The sequence below is a fragment of the Cebus imitator genome, unplaced genomic scaffold, assembly GCF_001604975.1.
Source record: "Cebus imitator isolate Cc_AM_T3 unplaced genomic scaffold, Cebus_imitator-1.0 Scaffold45, whole genome shotgun sequence".
Taxonomy (NCBI): Eukaryota; Metazoa; Chordata; class Mammalia; order Primates; family Cebidae; genus Cebus; species Cebus imitator.
In genome coordinates, this window is record NW_016107360.1 from 12,516,816 (window position 1) to 12,537,197 (window position 20,382).

At 42.4% G+C, this 20,382-nt stretch overlaps 1 long non-coding RNA gene across 1 annotated transcript; it reads right to left on the minus strand.

Annotated features, from left to right (window-relative positions):
* Positions 1–16,506: 16,506 nt before the first annotated feature.
* Positions 16,507–17,482, minus strand: LOC119470948. The gene is made up of 3 exons (XR_005199933.1): positions 17,132–17,482; positions 16,748–16,843; positions 16,507–16,541 (listed from the first exon to the last, which is right to left on the minus strand). It is a non-coding gene; the product is annotated as an uncharacterized LOC119470948 (long non-coding RNA).
* Positions 17,483–20,382: the final 2,900 nt, after the last annotated feature.

Below are 20,382 nucleotides of genomic sequence, written 5' to 3' on the forward strand. Positions count from 1 at the left end.
GCAGCCTCAGAGGCCCTGATAAGAACCTGAGTCTGTTTCCTAAGGCAATGGCAAAACTTGGAAGAGTTTTAATTAGGCAACTTAAATAAAATTGCCTTTTTAAAAACATGGGACTGAAGTATAAGACAGTCTTTATGTGGCTTAGTCCCTTTTCATTTTGTATTATTTGAAGAAAAATTTCAGTTCAAAACTTCCTGGGTGCTTAGAGCACAATGTACAAGCTGCTGCAGTGCTTTTGACTAATTCTAGCAAACAGCTCCACAGCACTTACATGTACCAGGCTTTGCAAATATTCTTTGTGTTTTATAAGTATTTACAATTCAACAAGTATTTAACTTGTTGAATTTAGAGATTATAGTTCATTTACGTATTACTAATAGCCTCGTTTTGCAGAGGAGAAAACAGATCCAAAGAGATAAAGTAACTTATTCAAGTTAGCAAGTATTAGACCTAGACTCAAACCCAGGCTGCCTGGCTCCAGTATTGTGTGCTAGTGACGAATGGCTTGCTTTCCTGCTGCCTTCCCTCTAATAGCTTAAAAAGCTGCCTGTCTTATGCCAGGCCCCGGCACAGTCCCTTCACACCCACCCCTACAAACTCCTGGGCTCATCCTTTCTTGCCCATTGCAGGAATCACATAATGATTGGGTCTTCATCCAGGTATAAGGCCTTTTAGTCTTCCAGTTTCTGCAATGAGTTGAGATCTTTTCTGTTTGTCCCTGATGGTTAATTTTAAGTGTCCATTTGGTTGGGCCATAGGATGCCCAAATATTTGATCAAGCATGATTTCAGATATTTTTGTGAGAGTTATTTTTGGATGAGATGAACATTTAGAGGGGTTGATTTTGAGACTTCCATAATGTAGGTGGGCTTCAACCAATCGGCTGAGTAGAACAAAAAGACCAACTATCGGCCCAGCAAGAGAAAATTCTACAGCAGACTGTTTTTGGACTCAAACCAGAATATCAGCTCTCCTGGGTCTCCAGACTGCCCATTTTGCCTTATGGTTGGAGCTGCAGCATTGGCCCTCCTGGTCTCCAGTCTGCTGGCCCACCCTGCAGATTTTGGACTTGCCAGCCTCCATTCTCATGTGAGACATTTGTTTATTCCTTATACTAAATCTCTTTCTCTCAATGCATACATACTATTGGTCTGTTCTTCTGGGAAGTCCTGACTAATACACCCCTGTATCCCTGGCATTTGGTTTAGAGTATGGTGCTTAATCAATATGTGTGAAATTAACGTACCTAGAACACCCGCCCACAGGGCCTTAGACTCAGGCCCCTCTTTTCTCTTGATGTCGTCATCATGCTCAGTGGATTTGCCTGGGTTTCTGGCACATGCTCCTGATTTGTGCCTACTTGCCAATGTATTTCCTTTCCAGGGAAAGAGGCTTCCCTGGATGCAGGCCTCCTGGATGACACCCTGCTTAACCCTCACCAGCTTCCCAGTTTGAGAGCCTGGCTGGTGTTGCCCTGACCTCATTGCTGAGCTGCCTGACTTGATTTTGCCAATGCTAGGAGAGCCCACATACCAGCCTTAAGCCCTCAGCTGGCTCCTTTCGGATACTGATGTTCCCAGCTAGGAAAAGTTCAGGTTTTCTTCATACCCTTTAGAAATGATGTTTGGGTTTTGGTCCAAAGCTCTATCCCTCCCTTGCCATTTCCAGAACAAGCCACATCATAGCTCCTGGCCCTACATGGTCTCTCTACTTCTGGCTTCCTCCTTTTCTTCTCTGATTCCTACCACTGCATCTCAGCACGCCTGACAGACATGAGACCATTGAAAGGGCAGGTCGTACATGTGCTTAACTATTAACAAAGAAGGAGGTAAGGACCATAATGGGGCTAAACACAAGGGCTAGGGGTGTCCAGAGAAGGGAGAGAACACTTTCTACTAGAGGAGGGATGAAAGGGCTCATGGAATGGCTGCATTGTCCTGGGCTTTGGAGCTCAGCAACATTTCAGCAGAAGGAGCTAGACAGTGGAGGGTGGACACAGATACCCAAAGTGTAGTATGAGGTCAAAAGCAGCAAAGAACGCAAGGAGCCTGGAGGAGCGGGTGTCCTTGGGGATGGAGAAAGGAGTGGAAAAAGGAGTGGAAGGGAGTAGTGAGGGTGAGGCTGTAGAGAATAGGGAGCATTATTTCATGCCAACGTTTACTCAGAATGAGCAAAGGAAGTGTTCATTTGGCCCTTGACCAGCCCTGCTTCTGTAAAATAATTATAGTACCTTGTCTGAGAGTTTATAGCACAAAGATTAGAAAACAACATTCTTATGCTTGTCCGATGGTGTTTGTGTAGGAGCTCTGGATAGAAAGTCTGGAGAACCAGATTCTAGTCCTGGCTGGACTATTAAATAGTTAGAAGAGTTTTTGGGGATATTAGATCCCTCATCTGGGAGACAGGGATGGGTGGAGTGGACTGGACAAGATGTAACATTCTTTTCAACTATGAAATTTTTAGAGTTTCACATCAATTTTGCTCTTAGGAGTAATTGCAAGAGCAGGGTGATACATTTCTCTATATATTTGTCTAAGGATTTTTAAATTATATGATTTCAAACATACACAGAAATATGTTTACCTAATTGTTCAGATCTTGCTTTATTTGCTTTCTCTATTCAGTCCTCTCTCCCTCTTTTCGGTTGAATTATTTTAAAAGACTGACTTCATGTCATTTTACCTCTACATGCTTTGGTGTTCTGAATTATGCAGATGTTAAAAAGAATAATTACAAAGTCATTATTATACTCGATGAACACAGCTTTGTATCAGCCAATATGCAGATCATATCCAAATTTTCCCAACTGTCCTGAGAACATGTTTACAGTTGCTTTGTCTGAATTGTGATCTAGATAGAGTCCACATGGGATATTTGGTCATTATGTCTCTTTAATCTCTTTTAAAGAACACATATTTTAATGCAAAAGTGGTTTTGTGAAACCAGTAAGGTGAGCCTACACTGAATTTAAGGAGACAATGTAAACGGCATTGTGACCAGACACGCCTGGGTTGGCTTCCCATCTAAGGGAGGCAGGTACTGTTTCTATCTTTCAGTTCGTTTTTCATGGACTCTTGAGCCCTTAGGACCTATTTTGAAAGAACTTTGCTGAACTTTAGCTATGCCTGCATCATTAAGACCAATGGGAACTGAGCATTTAAAACCTTGGGCAGTGGAAACCTTGGATATGTTTTCAAACATATCCCCCACTGTCTGCTCTTCCCTCCTCCTGTGGAACACTGATCAGAAACAGACCTTTGGGGCTGTCCTCCTTTTACAAATTTAAAACGTTCTTTGGTCCTACACAATGTACTTTATATTCTACCCCAACAAATTAGTGTAGCCACTGATGCTCTTGGTTACTTTCTTTAATTTAGACCAGTTTGCCACAGACTCTGATTTAATTCTGTGTTAAGATACATTCCTTTAGAAAACAGGGAGTCAGGAACCCTGAGCGCTGGTCCTGGCTTTGCCACGTCTGGCTGGTGCACTCCTGGGCAAGGTACAGCCCCTCTGGACCTCATGACTTGTCATTGAAGACCCTGACTAAACTAACCAGTTCATGGAGTCACCGACCAGAACCTTCTCTGCAGGAAAAGCATCACGTGGCAGGCACTGTCTCTTTCTGTAGCCTGTACTCCTCCCTCCCCAGAGACAGTCTCCCTGCTCACGTGGCCTCTCCCACATGCCCTCTGTACTTCTCAGGAGGCTTGGGCTGTTCGGACCAGAACTTCTCCCTCCTTCCTTTCACCTCCTGTGGAGCCAGTCCTTCTTGGAAGAACGCTGTGCTCTGCACCCCTTTGTTCTTCTACCTCATGCAGAGACCTTTTTTTTTTTTTTTTTTTGAGTTGGAAAAGATCTTATTAAGTGAATTCACACCCTAAGATGTAATTGTCTATTACCAACTTGGTGTGGTCTTCCTTTGAGTTCATTTTTATTTCATTTCATTTTAGTGTAAGGAAACACTTAGCTAAATGATAAAAAAGTGGAATTTTAGCTAGCAGTGCCTAGTTGGCTAATAAGGGTCTTCCTAGTGGCCTTCATATCAGAACCCAAAGGCAGCCTCTTTTTCTGCTCATGGATGGTGAGTTTTGAGGGCAGCCAATGAAAGCATGTTTACCAGAGAATGAAATACACATGATACTTACTTGGATTTCCTAGAGGGGAAGGCACAGAGTGGTAGAGCTGCAAGAAATGCTGGCATGAGCTGAGAGGGCCTGGTGACAAGACCAGTGCAGCCAGAGGGCAGCAGCACGGTGGCTTGGGGTACCTCAGGCATGCAGAAAATCTCTGGTCTACAAAGGAGGAGGGTAGCAGGTAGAGGAGAAGGAACGTGGGTGCTGAGTCTGGCATTTACTGGCTCTGTGAACTTGGCCAAGTCACTCAACCACTCTGAGGCTTTTTCATCTATAAACATGGGGATGGTAACAATGCCCATCTCATAAGGTTATTATGGAGACTAAATGAGATAATTAATGGGAAAGTACCTGGTGAAATGTAAGTCCAGGTGTCATCTCCAGAAATTAGTCCCAGGTATTTGTATTCTGTTTTATTTTAAAGCCCCTCAGGCCATTCTGATGTCAGAGTTTGTAACAATTATAGTAATGTATTCTAGTTCTCTTTCCCTAACTCATAGTGTTGCCATTGGTTAAGCCTGAGAGTTGGTAGAGCATCAGTTCCTCATTTTCAAAAAGAAAATCATGCAGACCAAAGAACCTTATGAGACTTGTGAAATTACAGAATCGAATGGCCATCCAGTCCAGTCTCCCATCTGATGATTGAATTCTCCCCGCAGTATTCTTGACCAGTGGTGGTTTAGGCCAGTGTTTTCCAAACTCCAGTAGGCATCGGAGTTACTAAAACCCAGAGTGCTGAACCTCAGCCCCAGAGTTTCTGAATTAGTAGGTCTAGGATGAGTCTTGAGAATTTTCATTTTTAGTGTGTGCCCAGCTGTTAATGATGCTGCTCATCTGGGCACCATGCTTTGAGAACCACTGATCTAGATGGTGCTTAAATACCTCTAGTGACAGAGAACTTCTGCCTCATGAGCCTGCTCATGCCATCTTCTGATAGCCTGAAACATGAATACGCTTAATCTGATGGGAAGTTCCTGCTCATATGAATCTGAAACCTGTCTTTCCATCCCTTTTACCTATAGGCAGTATGTCTTTCCCTTTTGACAGTAGAGTTAAAAATTATTCATCATAGTTCGGGCGCGGTGGCTCAAGCCTGTAATCCCAGCACTTTGGGAGGCCGAGGCGGGTGGATCACGAGGTCAAGAGATCGAGACCATCCTGGTCAGCATGGTGAAACCCCGTCTCTACTAAAAATACAAAAAATTAGCTGGGCATGGTGGTGTGTGCCTGTAATCCTAGCTACTCAGGAGGCTGAGGCAGGAGAATTGCCTGAACCCAGGAGGCGGAGGTTGCGGTGAGCCGAGATCGCGCCATTGCACTCCAGCCTGGGTAACAAGAGCGAAACTCCGTCTCAAAAAAAAAAAATTATTCATCATAGTTTTAACAGAAAGTATTTTTATTAGTTTTGGTCTGTGATTCACTATCCTAAGGATAAAAGAGAACCTGACTGTATTGGCACTCTGAAACTATGGCAAAAACCTTGAGCCATTCTAAGAAGAAAAGAATCTGATCTGTTCCTGGGCAAACAACTTCAACTGAGCAAATGTGCTTTGAGTGCCCAGTGTGTTTGGGGGATGGGAGTTACACCAACCAGCTTAGGGATTTCTGTGGAAGGTGGGAATAACCACTAAGTAACCACTCCTCGCTCAGTGGATGTAGATTTCTAGTGATGGACAACTCAATGCTCCTTCATAGTTTTAACACAGCTTTGTGGACTTGTGACCATTTCAGCAACGGAATGCATATTTTGGCACACATGCCACTTGCTGAAGAAATAAAAATTTAATAGACATATATCTGAAAGTTTCTAGCACTTCAGGGAGATTTTGAGATTTATTCTAGTACCATACAACGAGTTTTATTGGGAACTGCAAAAATATATAATTTTAATAGAAATAGGTAAGCATAAAACATTGACACCACTGAAAAAATATTGGCCATGCCAAAGCAACCCCCATAAAAGTTTGCAGAATGTTTCAGAAAAGAATCAGAGGATTATTAAGCGCCGATTTTTCTAGTGGAGCTTTGGCCAGGATCTCAATTTTAAGGAAACATATCTATGTTTCCAAGGAAAAAACAGGAATTTGCTGCCTTTGAAGTGCAGCTATCCTGATGTTTCTTGTAGCTATGTGAAGAAAGATCATGGAGATTGTTTTGTGCAGATTCGGTGAAACAGCTTAATTAATGATTAAAAACACAACGGCTCTGTTAAATCAGACATGTTTTAGGAAAAGACTTCAAGGTGAGATGACAGTGCCATTCTACATTCAAAGGCTGGAAATTCAAGTACTAGAACATTCATCGGTTTTTCCTTGGAGATGTTGCTGTCTTTATTACCCATCTTCATCACTTGCTCCAAGTTAAAATTGTTGATTTCTTGCTGCTGATCATAGGGCATGAATGTTAGTGCTATGGAGTTTGAAATCACCAGGGCTTTGTGATCTTCAGTATCTCTGAGCTTCGTTTTCATTGCCTGGTCAAAACCAGAAGAGTGACATCTGCCTCACAGATTATTGTGATATGTAATGTGAAGGTACAGACAACAAATGCAGCACGGTGTCTGGTGACCAAGACATGCCTCTGTCATAGTTCATGCACTTTGGGGTAAGGCTTAGTGAGCAGCAACACACCTAACCCAAGGCAAAGAAAACTAGAAGAGCACTCCCTGAAGGGGAATCTTGCTCTGGGTCACCTGTGTCTCTTTACTGAAAGCCTGTAGCAATTCTTCCCCAACTGGATCACTGGTGTGCAATTCAACCTTAAGAAGCATGTTATAGAAAAGTGCTGTATGGTCAATAAATTGGCAAATGCTACTAATGGGCACATCAGCATGTAAAGGCTGTTAGAGAGCCCAACAGTAAAGAAACCTGTTCAACTTTGTTTAATGTAGCATCGTTCTAACCATGTTCCAGTGACAGAAACATATTTTCCTGCCTCGAGACTGGTATGCCTCAAAGCACTATTTGGGAGCTGCTAATCCAGGCCCTGGGAGTCAGTAGGAGATACCCTGTCCCTGTGTTTAGTGCAGTCCCAGCCTACAGTAGGTGTGGAACAGATGCTGGGTGAATAAAATGGCTCAGTATATATGTCAACTTCCTGATGGTTCTTGCGAAAGCAATGACTTCTTATGGGCACAATTCATTTGCATTGTCAACACCAGCAGGGACCACAGCTCAAATCGTTCCCCATAAGCCGCCATTCCTGCTGGGTTGCCAGTTTAGTGAATTCTGTTAAAGAGACTTCTGACCAGCCAGGGTCCTGGTTCGACAATTTTATTTTTTCAGAAAAAATCACAATGGTGACTCTGTTTGCAGTAGTTGTCTGAAGCTGAGGTTGCCTGCTGTTAGCAAGTCCTCTTGGTTGGACCTGAGCAATGGGCAGGTGCCAGAGAACCCTGGAGAAGAAGATGTTTCCAGCCGGGCGCTGCAGAAAGCTTGTTCTGCAAAAGCAGACAGGAGACACTGAATGAAGGACTCTGTTCTCCAACAACAGATTTCATCATTGTGAGGTTCACATGGGGTGTGTTTTCATTTTGTTTTTCCCTACAGTTTCAATCTTCTTTCCTCCCAGAAAGGGTTCTTTTGTGTTTAACCTCGTCCTGACGCGTTGGAAAACTTCCTGCTGGACCAGCTCTTAATTCACCTTCCTGTATGGACTTGCCTCGGTGGCAAAGTCACACTCATTAACAAGTTCTTCCTCCCTGGCTCTGCACATCACCCAGTTATATATCTTTAGATGGGTTTCCGTCTGTGGGGAAATGAGCTATTGCCAGAGTTGGGCTCTGGGATGCAGTGGACAGGCTCATTGGCTGGCTGCCCTAGTGATAATCTGGAAGTGATCAGTGAAGGAAAAAGATAACACAGCTGTGATTTTCAAGGAGACAGGTCCTGGTTTCTCTACCTGCCAACCACGTTTCCTCTGGGGAGCTTTTCGGCAAGTGTTGTAAAAGAGACCTTTTAATCTTGTTTCAAAAACCTGGAGACCCAAGTTGTTCCAGATCTTGAGTAGAAAACAGGCCAGGGAAACGTGCATTGCTGAGGAGGTGGGTGGGGATGCCATTGCAATTCTGTGGCTTCGTTTTGCATGTGCTTGAGAGGACTTGGTGAACTTGGCCTCCAAGGGCTTTCACCCACAAGTATGATACGGTTTGGGCTGGGGGCGGAGGGTGTTGCAGAGGCTGATGAACATAAATCTGTCAGTGGGTGATTTTCAGACATCTGCCTGGAGCACTTGCAGACAAACACTGGAGTCGTTGGAGCCAGGGAAATGCCTGACAATGCCTGGGAAAACCTGAGCCAAAAAGCTTGCCCAGGACACTGCTGGGCTGGAAAAAAAGGATGTGTCAGTAATAAATAGTTTATAATTTAAATTGGGAGTGAAAAGGAGAGGGAAAAAAAAGAGAAAAAGACAAATCAATCAGGATTGGGAGCTTGGGAACTAAATATTGTGTTTGTTAGGAGTCAGTGAATGCTGCAGAAATGCACCACCAGATCCTGGCAGCGTCTGTCATCCATTGGGCATCTTGTATCATTCCTGCTGGCAGCCTGGCTTCAGCTGAGCAATAAGCCTGGGAAGTCCCCAGTATGTGGTTTCAGAGATTTACTCAACTGGGGCATTTCATTTTTCTTAGTGCCTAGCTGGCAGAGTTACATCCTATTCTTTCTTTTCTTTCTTTCTTTCTTTCTTTCTTTCTTTCTTTCTTTCTTTCTTTCTTTTCTTTCTTTTCTTTCTTTTCTTTCTTTTCTTTCTTTTCTTTCTTTCTTTTTCTTTCTTTTCTTTCTTTCTTTTTTGAGATGGAGTCTCTCTTTGTCCCCAGGCTGAAGTGCAGTGGTGTGATCTGGGCTCTGCAACCTCTGCCTTCTGGGCTCAAGTGATTCTCCTGCCTCAGCCTCCCAAGTAGCTGGGACTACAGGTGTGCACCACCATGCCCAGCTAATTAATTTTTGTGTATTTTTAGTAGAGATGGAGTTTCACCATGTTGGCCAGGATGGTCTCCATCTCTTCACCTTGTGATCCAACTGCCTTGGCCTCCCAAAGTGCTGGGATTACAGGTGTGCGCCACCATGCCTGGCAAGTTACATCCTATTTTCTAGCTGAAAGTTCTGCTGCTTAGTATAGTATGGTCTAGTCAACAGCTTTAACTGTGGTTACATTTCAGAATATTTTCAAAATCTCCTTGTTGATTCACAGTGCAGAATGTATGTGATAGATGGCAGCTGGGTTCCTGTGGCTTCTCCAAGCCTCAGTGTCCTAATCATTAAAAGGGGGGTGATAATATTTGTCTTGAAGGTTGTTGAAAGAGCAGACACATTGTTGGGTCAACAAGAAATATGACTTTGCCTCCCGTAAGATGCCAGATTTTCATTCTGAAGGTAAATCTTGATTTAAGGGTTGTCTTCGCTGGCTGACATACTTGATACTTATAGAACTGACACCCACATAGGTATTTTGGCAGAAATACAAGAGAAGACCCATCCCATCTCCTCCCTGACAGTATTTAGCTGATGAGTTTTTGTTTTCTGCTGCCCATATTTCTGCTTCAGTTTCAGTTTCTCCCTGTTGCATGGTGTAAACTGGCATCTCATGCAGAAAAAGAGAGTTCAGATTACCCTAGGAAAGTGGAATGCAGAGAAATCTCTATCAGCATGAAACCAGGGTGGGCACCAGCAGTGAAAACCTTCGAATCAGTGGTGGGTTTCCGGCTGTTGTATCCCACGTGACAAAGAGCAAACAGATAGCTTTTCCCTTATTCTACCTGGGACACCCCATAAACTTCAAAGTTCAAAACACACTTTGAGTGGGCAGGGAAAGATGCATTTTTGTAATAGCCTTGGCATCCTCATCTGTGAATTTCTAAGGGAGTAATAGCTGATGCTGTGGTACAAGCATCGGGCGGCAAATAACACAGGAGCTAAAGGCAATGGCCTTGCATTTATTCAGACAGACGCAGCTTAAAGCTCAGCTTCACAATCACAATTATGTAATTTGGGGAATATTCATTTGCTTATCTGATTCCCATTTCTCTATCTTCTTCCGTCATTGTGTTGTTGAGAGAATTAAATTAGGTAATATATGTAATTAGCACAGTACACGGCACATTAGTAAACATCCGTGAATATTTTTCAATAATGTACAGGGTGTTTTATAGTATTGTTCTGTACATGTCAGGCTAATCTCTTCATTTCAGTTGTAAGCACATTAGGAAAAGCATTGTGTCTCTATTTCTCGAGTTCTGTGTGGGATGACTGCAGTTCTAACTCTACTACATAGTAGATAGCCATTCAATATTTGAAACATTGGTCGACTATTAGTAGAGGAAGATCGATCTTGAATCTATTGAAAGCTCTTTAAGTCATTTAAATAAATTTCCAAATACATTTCTGAAATTTGCCAGTAATACCAAAACAATATTTCCAAATTTCCAATGAATTCTTATATTTCTAGCCAATTGTTTTCAAAATTTATGAAGTTATCTGATTTTAAAACCTGCCAGACATTCCTAGTATTTATTCCTAGAATTTTAAGTTTGGAATGATTCTGACATTCCAATCTACCACAGCCTATGTTTCTTCTATAAATCCTATGATGTTAAGCTCATTCCCTCAGTTCAGATTACCACAGAGGGCTGTTCAATTTCATACATGAATGTTGAATTATTGACATAGCCAATCTGCAGCGTGTGGTTTCCAAGATCAGGCGGCAATAATGATGCCTCAGCAGACAAGATGCAGATGTTTTAGTAATATCTATGCCAAACAAAAATGAATAGGTGCTATTGGTAAAAGTCTATGAAATTCTTTCTGAACTTTCAAAATATGTTTACTGCATGCCTTGAGGCATTGGTGGGTTACATTGAAAAGGTATTATTCATTTCAGAAAAAGTATGACTAACAATACACATATTTCCAACATCACTGCTTCTCTATCCGCCTCCCTTCTCTGCTACAACGCCTCTTTCTCAGGGTTGCCTGAGACGGGAGCTGGACTGCATGGCTTGACCTAGGAGGCGTGTTCAGGCTGGAAGAGACTGAGAGGCAGAACCAGTTCCTTGTCCAGGGATTGTACCTAAAATGTCTCGCATCTAGTTATAGGTAATGAAATACTAGACTCTCAGAAGAGGCACAGAATGTCATCCTAAATACAGAATCCTATGCTGCTACACTGAAGAGGAAGAACTTCAAGGCTTAACAAAATCAAATTGCTTAGGCTTTTGCAGATTGGTAAGATGGCACCTGGAAATAATTATGTGGGGAAGAAGAATGAAAAGTGCCAGACAAGTCCTCCCAAATAACATCTACTCAACAGATTTCCATTCTGGACTGACATTCTGTCTATGGCATTTCAATCAATTCGACTAAAGGAAGCCCACTTATCTGTATGTTAAATGTGCTAATTCACTGGGTGGAGTGACACATAAGGTCATTCCAATACTCCTAGTTCCTTTAAGGTCAGGGCCTAGAATGTACCTTGAAACCTGTTCCCTAGCTCGAGAAAGACAGGGAGCCATAAGAAAAAACTCCAGTGGATGGAAAGGAAGAAAATGGCATCTCCTATTAGGTCTGCCATATTACATGGCCTGTATAGAAGACCGGTGGGTCAAAGGGAAGCTGAAACACTCACTGATAAGGGCAAAAAGGGTTTGTTTATCTTATAGAGTAATTCCTGTACATCTTATGTATCTTTCACTTGTGCCACTCATTTACATAGAATACCTTTATCCATAAGTTAGAGTATTTTTACCCCTCAGTGTTGGCAAACTGCAAAGTAACTTTAGGGTAAAAGAGAGCAAAGGTATGTCATCCTTTGATTCCCTAGATTCCTAGTGGGAGCATTTTCTTTGTTATTCTCTGAACAAAAGATAAAGAGGAGGCTGGACTTTCAGGTACTTGTGAAAATGCTATTTCTAGGCCTCCATCCACACGGTGCCTTTCGGCGTTCATCTGGAGGTGATGAAGGTGACGGTGGATACAGGTGACTCCTCCGCTCTACCGATCCTCACAGCCCTGCTCACTCTTCTCAGGGATGCCCTACCATTTCCCCATCAAGGTCAAAGGCAGCACCAGAAAGGTAGAGTGGGCGTCCCTGGAGTCTGTGTCTTTATTATTTCCTTGGTCTGCTTCAAGTGTTATTCCATGTGTTTGTTTAATTGATGCAAACCTCTAGGTGGCAGGAGGCTGGGAAGGTGGCTAGGCTTTTTTGTATTTATTATAATGGAAAACATTACCCTTTATAAATCTTTTTGTTACAAATAGCATTTATTTTTCTTTTATGTAATCTTTTTTTTTTCTTTTTCTTTTTTTTTTTTTTGAGACTGACTCTCACTCTATCATCCAGGCTGGAGTGCAGTGGTGCGATCTTGGCTCACTGCAACCTCTGCCTCCTGGGTTCAAGTGATTCTCATACCTAAGCCTCCTGAGTAGCTAGGTTTACAGGCATGTGCCACTATGCCTGGCTAATTTTTGTATTTTCAATAGAGTTGGGGTTTTGCCATGTTGGCCCAGCTGGTCATGAACTCCTGACCTCAAGTGATCCACCTGCCTCGGCCTCCCAAAGTGCTGGAATTATAGGTGTGAGCCACCATGCCAAGCCACTTTTATGCAATCTCGATATAAAACCAATCCCATGTAGTCAGCACAAATTTTAAAGGGTGTAAATGGTGAAAAACTAATGCCCTTCTCAAAGAGAAGGAAATTCCATTACAGGGAATCTAGGGGCCTTTCAACGCCAGAGGATTCCACCCAGGATAGGTTGGTGGCTACAGGGATGAAAGCCTGCAGTTTGAAAAGAAACACGTGTAAGAACATGCGCCACATGGGAGCCTAGCTTCAAGCTCCCCTTACCAGGCTTCCCTTCCCCTTTGCTGAATCGTAGCTCCTGATCCTGCCAGCATCCTACTGGCCTGTCTTGCATAAAGATCTAGTTTTGGAATACAGGAAATATGAAGATTGTTCTATGTTAAGGTTCCAAGCCAAGCATGGGCCCATATCCTCAGCTAAGATAATTATTGGTAGGTGAATAAATTAGGCTTGCTGACACTTGTCTGTTTAAGTAAAGATAACATTTTAAACATTAGAACGCTCACTTCACTCTACAGAGTCGACTTTATTCAGCACTTCTATTAGCTGTGGCTTACTAAAGCAGAGGTCAATTTTTAAGAAAAGCTTTATGAATGGAAAGACAAATGTAAGCAAAGTGGATTCATATTCGGAAAGTGTGAAAACCGAGATGCAGGTACAAGTATATGTAATTGCTATAAAATGCGGAGAGGCAGAATGAGAGCGCAGAGAACACAGACTCGGGAGTGAGATGCTCTGGGTATACAGCATGGCTCTGCCACTGACCGCCTGGGAAACCCTGGGCAAATGACCTGACCTCTCCGGGCCTTGCTCTCTCCTCATCTGTACGATGGGGCAATAATAGAACTTGTCTCAAAGGATTGTAGAGAGGATTATATACGCTGGAGCATGTGAAGTACTTGGACACACTGCTTGACACTTAATAAGTGGTGTGAAAGTATTAGCTTCCTAATATAAGCCTTGCCTTTGCCTTCTTTATCCTCTTGTTTTTTTTTTTTTGTAACCTTCACCCTCCTCTTCCTTCTGCGTCTTTTTTTTTTTTTTTTGGCACGATCTCAGCTCACTGCAACCTCCATCTCCTCCTCTTTCTTCATCAGTATGTTTGTACCTGCTAAATGGCCAGGGCTGGCTATATAATTTGTGGAGCACAGGACACAATGAAATTTCAGGACCTCTTGTCCAAAACTCAGGGGGAAATAAATTTCTCTTTCTTCTGTCTCTCTCTCTCTCTCTTACCCAATCTATCATGGGGTTCTTTTTTAAAAAAAACTTGTGTATTATACTTTAAGTTCTGGGGTACACGTGCTGATCACACAGGTTACACAGGTATACATGTGCCATGGTGGTGGTTTGCTGCATCCATCGCCTCGTCATCTACATTAGGGATTTCTCCCAATGCTATCCCTTCCCAATCCCCGCCCCCCTTGCTATTCCTCCCCTAGCCCCCTCACCCCTGGCCCCTGTGTATCACGGGGTTCTTTGTTGGCTATTTATTGACCCATCTCTCAGGCACAGGGATATTCTCTGGGCAAGTATAGACTCACAAGTGCCTGGAGCTCCTCCCCGAAATTTGGTGTGTGAGTGTGCACTCAACTTCAACCCTTGCTGTGTTTGCGTCCAGCTTCCCACCAGGGCTGGGGTGACAGAGATCCCTGGGCTGGGGGCAGGAGTGGGTTGGCAGGTAACCCATCCCCGGGAGGCAGGGAGGTGGTGAGGGGGCACTGCGCAGGAGCACAGGCCCCAACCCTGGTGCACGCGTCATTGTTCCGCAGGACTTCACTTAGGAGAAAAACATTCAAAGAGAAAATGATCAAGAATTTTCAAGATGATCACCAGATGGACTCTGTGTCAGATGTCCATGAAGTTGGCAGTGACAGTAGCAGAAATGGTGTAAACTTAGCAATCAACTAAACTCCATTTTGGTTATTAAAAGCGATTCTTTGGTTTAAGATTTAGAAATTGGATTTTATTATCAGTTTTAGTGAGACCAACACAAATTAGGCAGCTCATTTTGTCCGTTTATGAAACTTAGGGGGGAAAATGTACATTTTAACCAACTGGTCTACCCCACAGATGTAGTGAAAAAGTTGCTTTTACAAAGATCTTTGTGCTCTTCTACCCAAAAGCATTAGATGGGCATTTTCCAAAGCGTGCTGCTTGAAAAAAGGGTTCTGTGAGGAACAGTTGGGTCCCTGGGTAGAACAGAATTAACAGAGTTTTGAAATTCGGGACTACCCGCTTACGAAGTAGGTAGTCTAATTGTTTTTCTGTTTATTTACCTTAGGTCTTATTCTTTTCTAATTAATCATCCTAGATTTTGGAAAGTGTGGGGAAGGCATGGAAGCAGAGTTCATTTAGCAAGCTGAGATATTGTCAAATTTCAAAATGAATTTTTAAAATTAAATTTGATTTTTTTATTTTTTAAATTTTACTTTAAGTTCTGGGATACATGTGCTGCATGTGCAGGTTTGTTGCGTAGGTATACATGTGCCATGGTGGTTTGCTGCACCTATCAACCCATCGTCTAGGTTTTAACCCCCTTAATGCATTAGTTATTGGTCCTAATGCTATCCCTCCCCTTAGCCCCCACCCCTAAAGGGCCCCGGCGTGTGGTGTTCCCTTTCCTGTGTCCACGAGCTCTCATCATTCAATTCCCACTTATGAGTGAGAACATGCGGTGTTTGGTTTTCTGTTCCTGTGTCAGTTTTCTGAGGATGTTGGTTTCCAGCTTCATCCATGTCCCTGCAAAGGATATGAACTCATTTTTTATGGCTGCATAGTATTCCATGGTGTATATGTGCCACATTTTCTTCATGCAGCCTATCCAAAATGAATTTTTAATCTTAAATGTAACTGGCCTCTCAGTTCTTCCACCACGTCACCTCCAATGACCTTTTTCTTTACCCACTCCTGAGACCATAATCTCAGTCCCTTTCCTCTGTCCCCTAGCTAACCTACTCTAATACTCACTAGTGATTCTTCTGCCTTGTTAACGAATTGACTATTGATAAAACACTGACCAGCACTTTAATACCTCCCTCAGTGCCCTCACTGCCTTCTGTCTCCAGCTTAACGGCCATGCCCTTTCATTAGGGACATTAGCACCCTAATCCTTTCATACCTCCTCCCTCACCAAACTTGGCCAGGAGAGCCCCAATCCTGGTTAAAACCCAACTACCTACTCTGTGTCTGCACTTGGCTGTTCTCGGTGCTAACTCTTCTCGCTTTAAATCCTTGCCCCCACATCTCAAATGAACACTGAACGTAGCAGCAAATCTTCTTTATTTCACTTTCTTATGCTGCAAATTTACTATTTTTATGCCTTCTCCTCCTCCCTCCCTCCCTGTTCTTATCTTGGGACCCGGCTTCGTTCTGCATCAGAAAAATAGAAGCAACTAAGTAGTAGTTTTTTTACTTTTTTTGGCAGCTAATCTACCCCATACCCCTTTCTTTTCCTTCTTGTATCATAAACTGCCCTTCATCCTCTCAAGGAGTTATTTGTACTCTGTACCACTTTTCAGCTCATGAGCTCTTACCAATACTTCCCCTCCTGCGTCACTGGCTGCGTCTCCAGCATCCCTACTCTGTCTAGGGTGGTGACCTCCAGCCTTTTTGGCACCAGGGACCAGCTTTATGGAAGCCAATTTTTCCATGGTCTTGGGGTGGGAGTGGGGGATGGTTTTGGAATGATTCAGGTGCATTACATTTATTGTGTACTTTATTTCTGTTATTATTACATAGTAATATGTAATGAAATAATTATACAACTCACCATAATGTAGAATCAGTGGGAGCCTGAGCTTGTTTTCCTGCAAGGAGATGGTCCCATCTGGGAGCGATGGGAGACAGTTGCAGATCATCAGGCATTAGAGTTTCACAACGAGCTGGCAACCTAGATCCCTCACACGTGCAGTTCACAACAGGGTTCTTGCTCCTATGAGAATCGAATGCTGCTGCTGATCTGACAGCGGAGCTTGGGTGGTCATGTGAGTGATGGAGAGCGGCCATAAATACATGGAAGCTTCACTCACTCACCCGCTGCTCACATCCTACTGTGTGGTCCCCTAGGGAGGCTGAGGATCCCTGGTCTAAGGGATACAAACTAGAGCAAAAAATGTGCTCTGAAAGCTCCTGTTTAAAGAACAAAATAAAAAACAAACTTTACATGATCCCATTTTATCCTGCTAGCTTCTGCTCCTTTTCTCTGTACCCCTTGAGAGCAAACCTTCTTTAAGAGTCGTCTGTAAGAGCTATCTTCACTCCCTCGCTTCAGTTCTTGGCTTCACTCATTGCAGTTGGATTTCTGTCCCCACTCCTCTAACTGCTCATGTCAAGGCACCATTACCTCCATGCTCTCAAGTCCAGTGGTTTTACTTTATACGATATTGCCTCATTTTTGATAGACCTTTAAAAAAATACCTTGACTTCCATGATGCCACATACGCCTGGTTTTTCTCCCAACTCTCTGGCTCTTCCTTTTGGCTCCTCTGGCTCTTCCTCCCTGGTAGACCTGTAAATGCTGGAGGCTCTTGGGACACATTCCCGAGCTGCCTTCTAATCCCAAGCAATATTTTTTCCTGTGTATGATCTCATCCAATCGTAAGGTCTTCAATATAATCTGCACACCAACGACTCCCAAACCCGTGTCTCTAGCTCTGACCTTTGCTTTGACTCTCAGAGTTTCTATATCCAGTTGTCACAGGCATCATCTTCACGTGGATGTTTGATAGGATGCCCAAATTACCATGGTCAAAACAAAACGGCTGATACTTCCTTTCCCTCCCAAATCTGCTTCTTTCACAATCATCCTATCGCTGTAAATAGCCCTGTCATCCACTTAGCTGCTGAAACCAAAAATCAAGGAACTATCCTGATGTTCTCTTTTCTTTACCTCTCTATGTCAAATGTATCAGCAAGACTTGCCAACACTTCTTTCAGAATTCATCCCTAAACTGCCCACTTCTTCTACCTCCAACACATCAGTCTACTACATACTGTCATCTTTTCTAACGTGAACAGCTGCAGTAACTGCTCGATTAGTTTCTTTGCTTCTACACTTATATCCATATAGTCCTTTCTCTACACAGCAACTGGAGAGATGCTTAAAAAATGCCAGTCAAACCATGTTTTAACCATTCTGAAGGCTTCCCTTGATGCTGGGAATAAACTCCAACCTTCTTGCACTGGTTATGCTCCATCTGGTCTAGACCTTGTCAACCTCTCCATCTATCTCATGTGATTCTTCCTGTGCTTGCCATGCATCCTTCAGCCACTCTGGCCTTCTCTTTGTTCCTCTAATATGCCAAGGTCATCTTAACTAAGGGACCTTTACTCTAGGTTCCCATTGCCTGGAATGCTCACGCCTCTGATTTCCACATAGTCGGCTTCTTCTTCTTACTCAGATGTTGACTTAAATGTCACCCTTGTCATTTATATCATTATGTAGCAATGAATTCCTGTTTTATTCAATGGGTTATAATCAGTTACTAGCATTAAGCATTTTGATGCTCAAATTGTCCCAAACTTGGGCATTCAGAGTTTCTTCAAGCTGGCTTCTGTGTCCCTTTGAGACACCTCTGTCATTCTTTGAGTACTTTATTATATTCTGCCACAGAAAGATGTTTCAGGCTCATTTTATACTTTGCCTGGAATCAGTTCTTCAAGGAGCTTTAATTCCTTTTACTGGAGGATGGCATTGAGTAACCAAGATATGGACTCCAGATGTACTCATTGTTACTGTGATGTCATTGCTTTTAGGGGTTCTCAGCAGACAGAACTGGCACACACACACATTATCTATCTATCTATCTATCTATCTATCTATCTATCTATCTATCTGTCTATCATCTATCTATCTATCTATCTATCTATCATCTATCTATCTATCATCTATCTTTAACAACATGAGTTTACACTGATACCCACAGTTCCAACCTAATACTACATACTTTTAAAAACCAACCTTATTTCCATATTTATAGCTTTTTATTTTCCAGCAGTGAGAACCCTGGCTCCCACTATCCTTGATATATTTGTTTGCTCAGTCCCTCCATATGTAGCCAGTCTCCCCACATGGACTGTCTCCTTGGCCCAGCACTGCTGATTCGCATTTGGGAATCCATGCTTCCAGCCCTACTGCTGTTTGATATTAGCAACTTATAACTTTCTAGTAGGTACGTTCGGTCTCTCTGTTCATTCATTTGCTCATCTCTCAAATATTTACCGAATGTTTAGTTACATCAGGCACAATGCTGGATACTGCATAGACACCAGTGAAGGCGGCGGCCAGAATATATGTCCTCATGGTTGCTACCCTAGACCTTGTGTCTCTGCTCTAGACAATTCGTCTTTACTAAACTTTAAAGTTTGCTGAAGATAAATGGATTAAGGTTACATATAATACTTATTATAGAAGTAGGGCTCAACTATTTTTAATATACCCTTTGGCTATTCATACAGTGCTAAGTTAAAGAATGTCCTAGGTAGACATAGGGGGATAAACATATAGAAACTGTATTTAGTAGACTTTATCCAAATATGATTCTGGAATGTGGAGTAGGCATGACCAAGTGAGCAAAGCTTATTTCTGTCTGGTATGTTATGCATTAGCCATACTCAAGAGTTTTAAATTTTGGCTCCAAGAAATGCTTCCAACCCATGAATCTGCATTTTGTCATGTATCTCAGAGTGACTTGATGACCTGACTCATACACTTTAGTAAAACACAATGGGCTGCTCTAAAGGAAATGAGATTTAAATATATAGGCCTAATACTCGTTTGCAAGTCAACAGTGTTCCTTGCATAGAGTAGGTGTTTGATTAAAAAACAATGGTTATTTGAATTAAAATTTGTTATTGTGTAACTTATCTTTGCCTGTAGTATGTGTTGATTAAGATACTTGTTAATAGCATTTCTTATTTGTCTCTGCCCTTCCCATTGGTCCCATAATGGGGCATTTCTGTTGCCTTTGCAATCTGATCCCTTGAGAGCTTCAATTCATTTTTGCCTTTTTCTATTTACTGTGGCCGCACTTCCTGCTAAACAGTCTTGGCAAAAACATTCTTCCTCCTTTTAACATCTGTAATTATAGGTTCTCAGAATTTCACTGAAATAATTTTTGTACCTCCCCCTGAGAGAGAAAATGCTAACACAGATATTAGAAATTGTTTATGAGGCCTGATTTGTGGCAGATAAGATGGCTTCTTCAAGACTCAATCTGGGGATAAATGAGTTACTTTATATTCCATTTCCTTTTTCAAAAAACAAGTCTGGTTTTGTTCAGACCCCTTATTACATTTAGCCTCTGCTCTCATAATCCATCAACATTACTAGCTGAAAGATCAAAAAATAAAAATCTTCTGGTGTAGATTGAGAACGTTCCTGTTCCCAAGCTTGCTGTTTAAATAGCTGCAGCACCCTTCAAACATGTGGGCCTATCTCCTACTTGCTTCTAGGATTTCCTGCAAACCAGAGTCAGTCGTCTGCCACATCAAGTGAACTTGGAAGAATGAATGAGAACAAGCTACTCTTTTTGCATGGCAACTTTTCATGACTGCATTCAATCTAAACCCATCATCCTCATTCGGTTTTAGCTTCCCTTCTTAGTAAAATCCAATTTATAAATTTTGTTGTCATGCAGAGAGTTGGCCACAAGAAAGAACTAAAAACA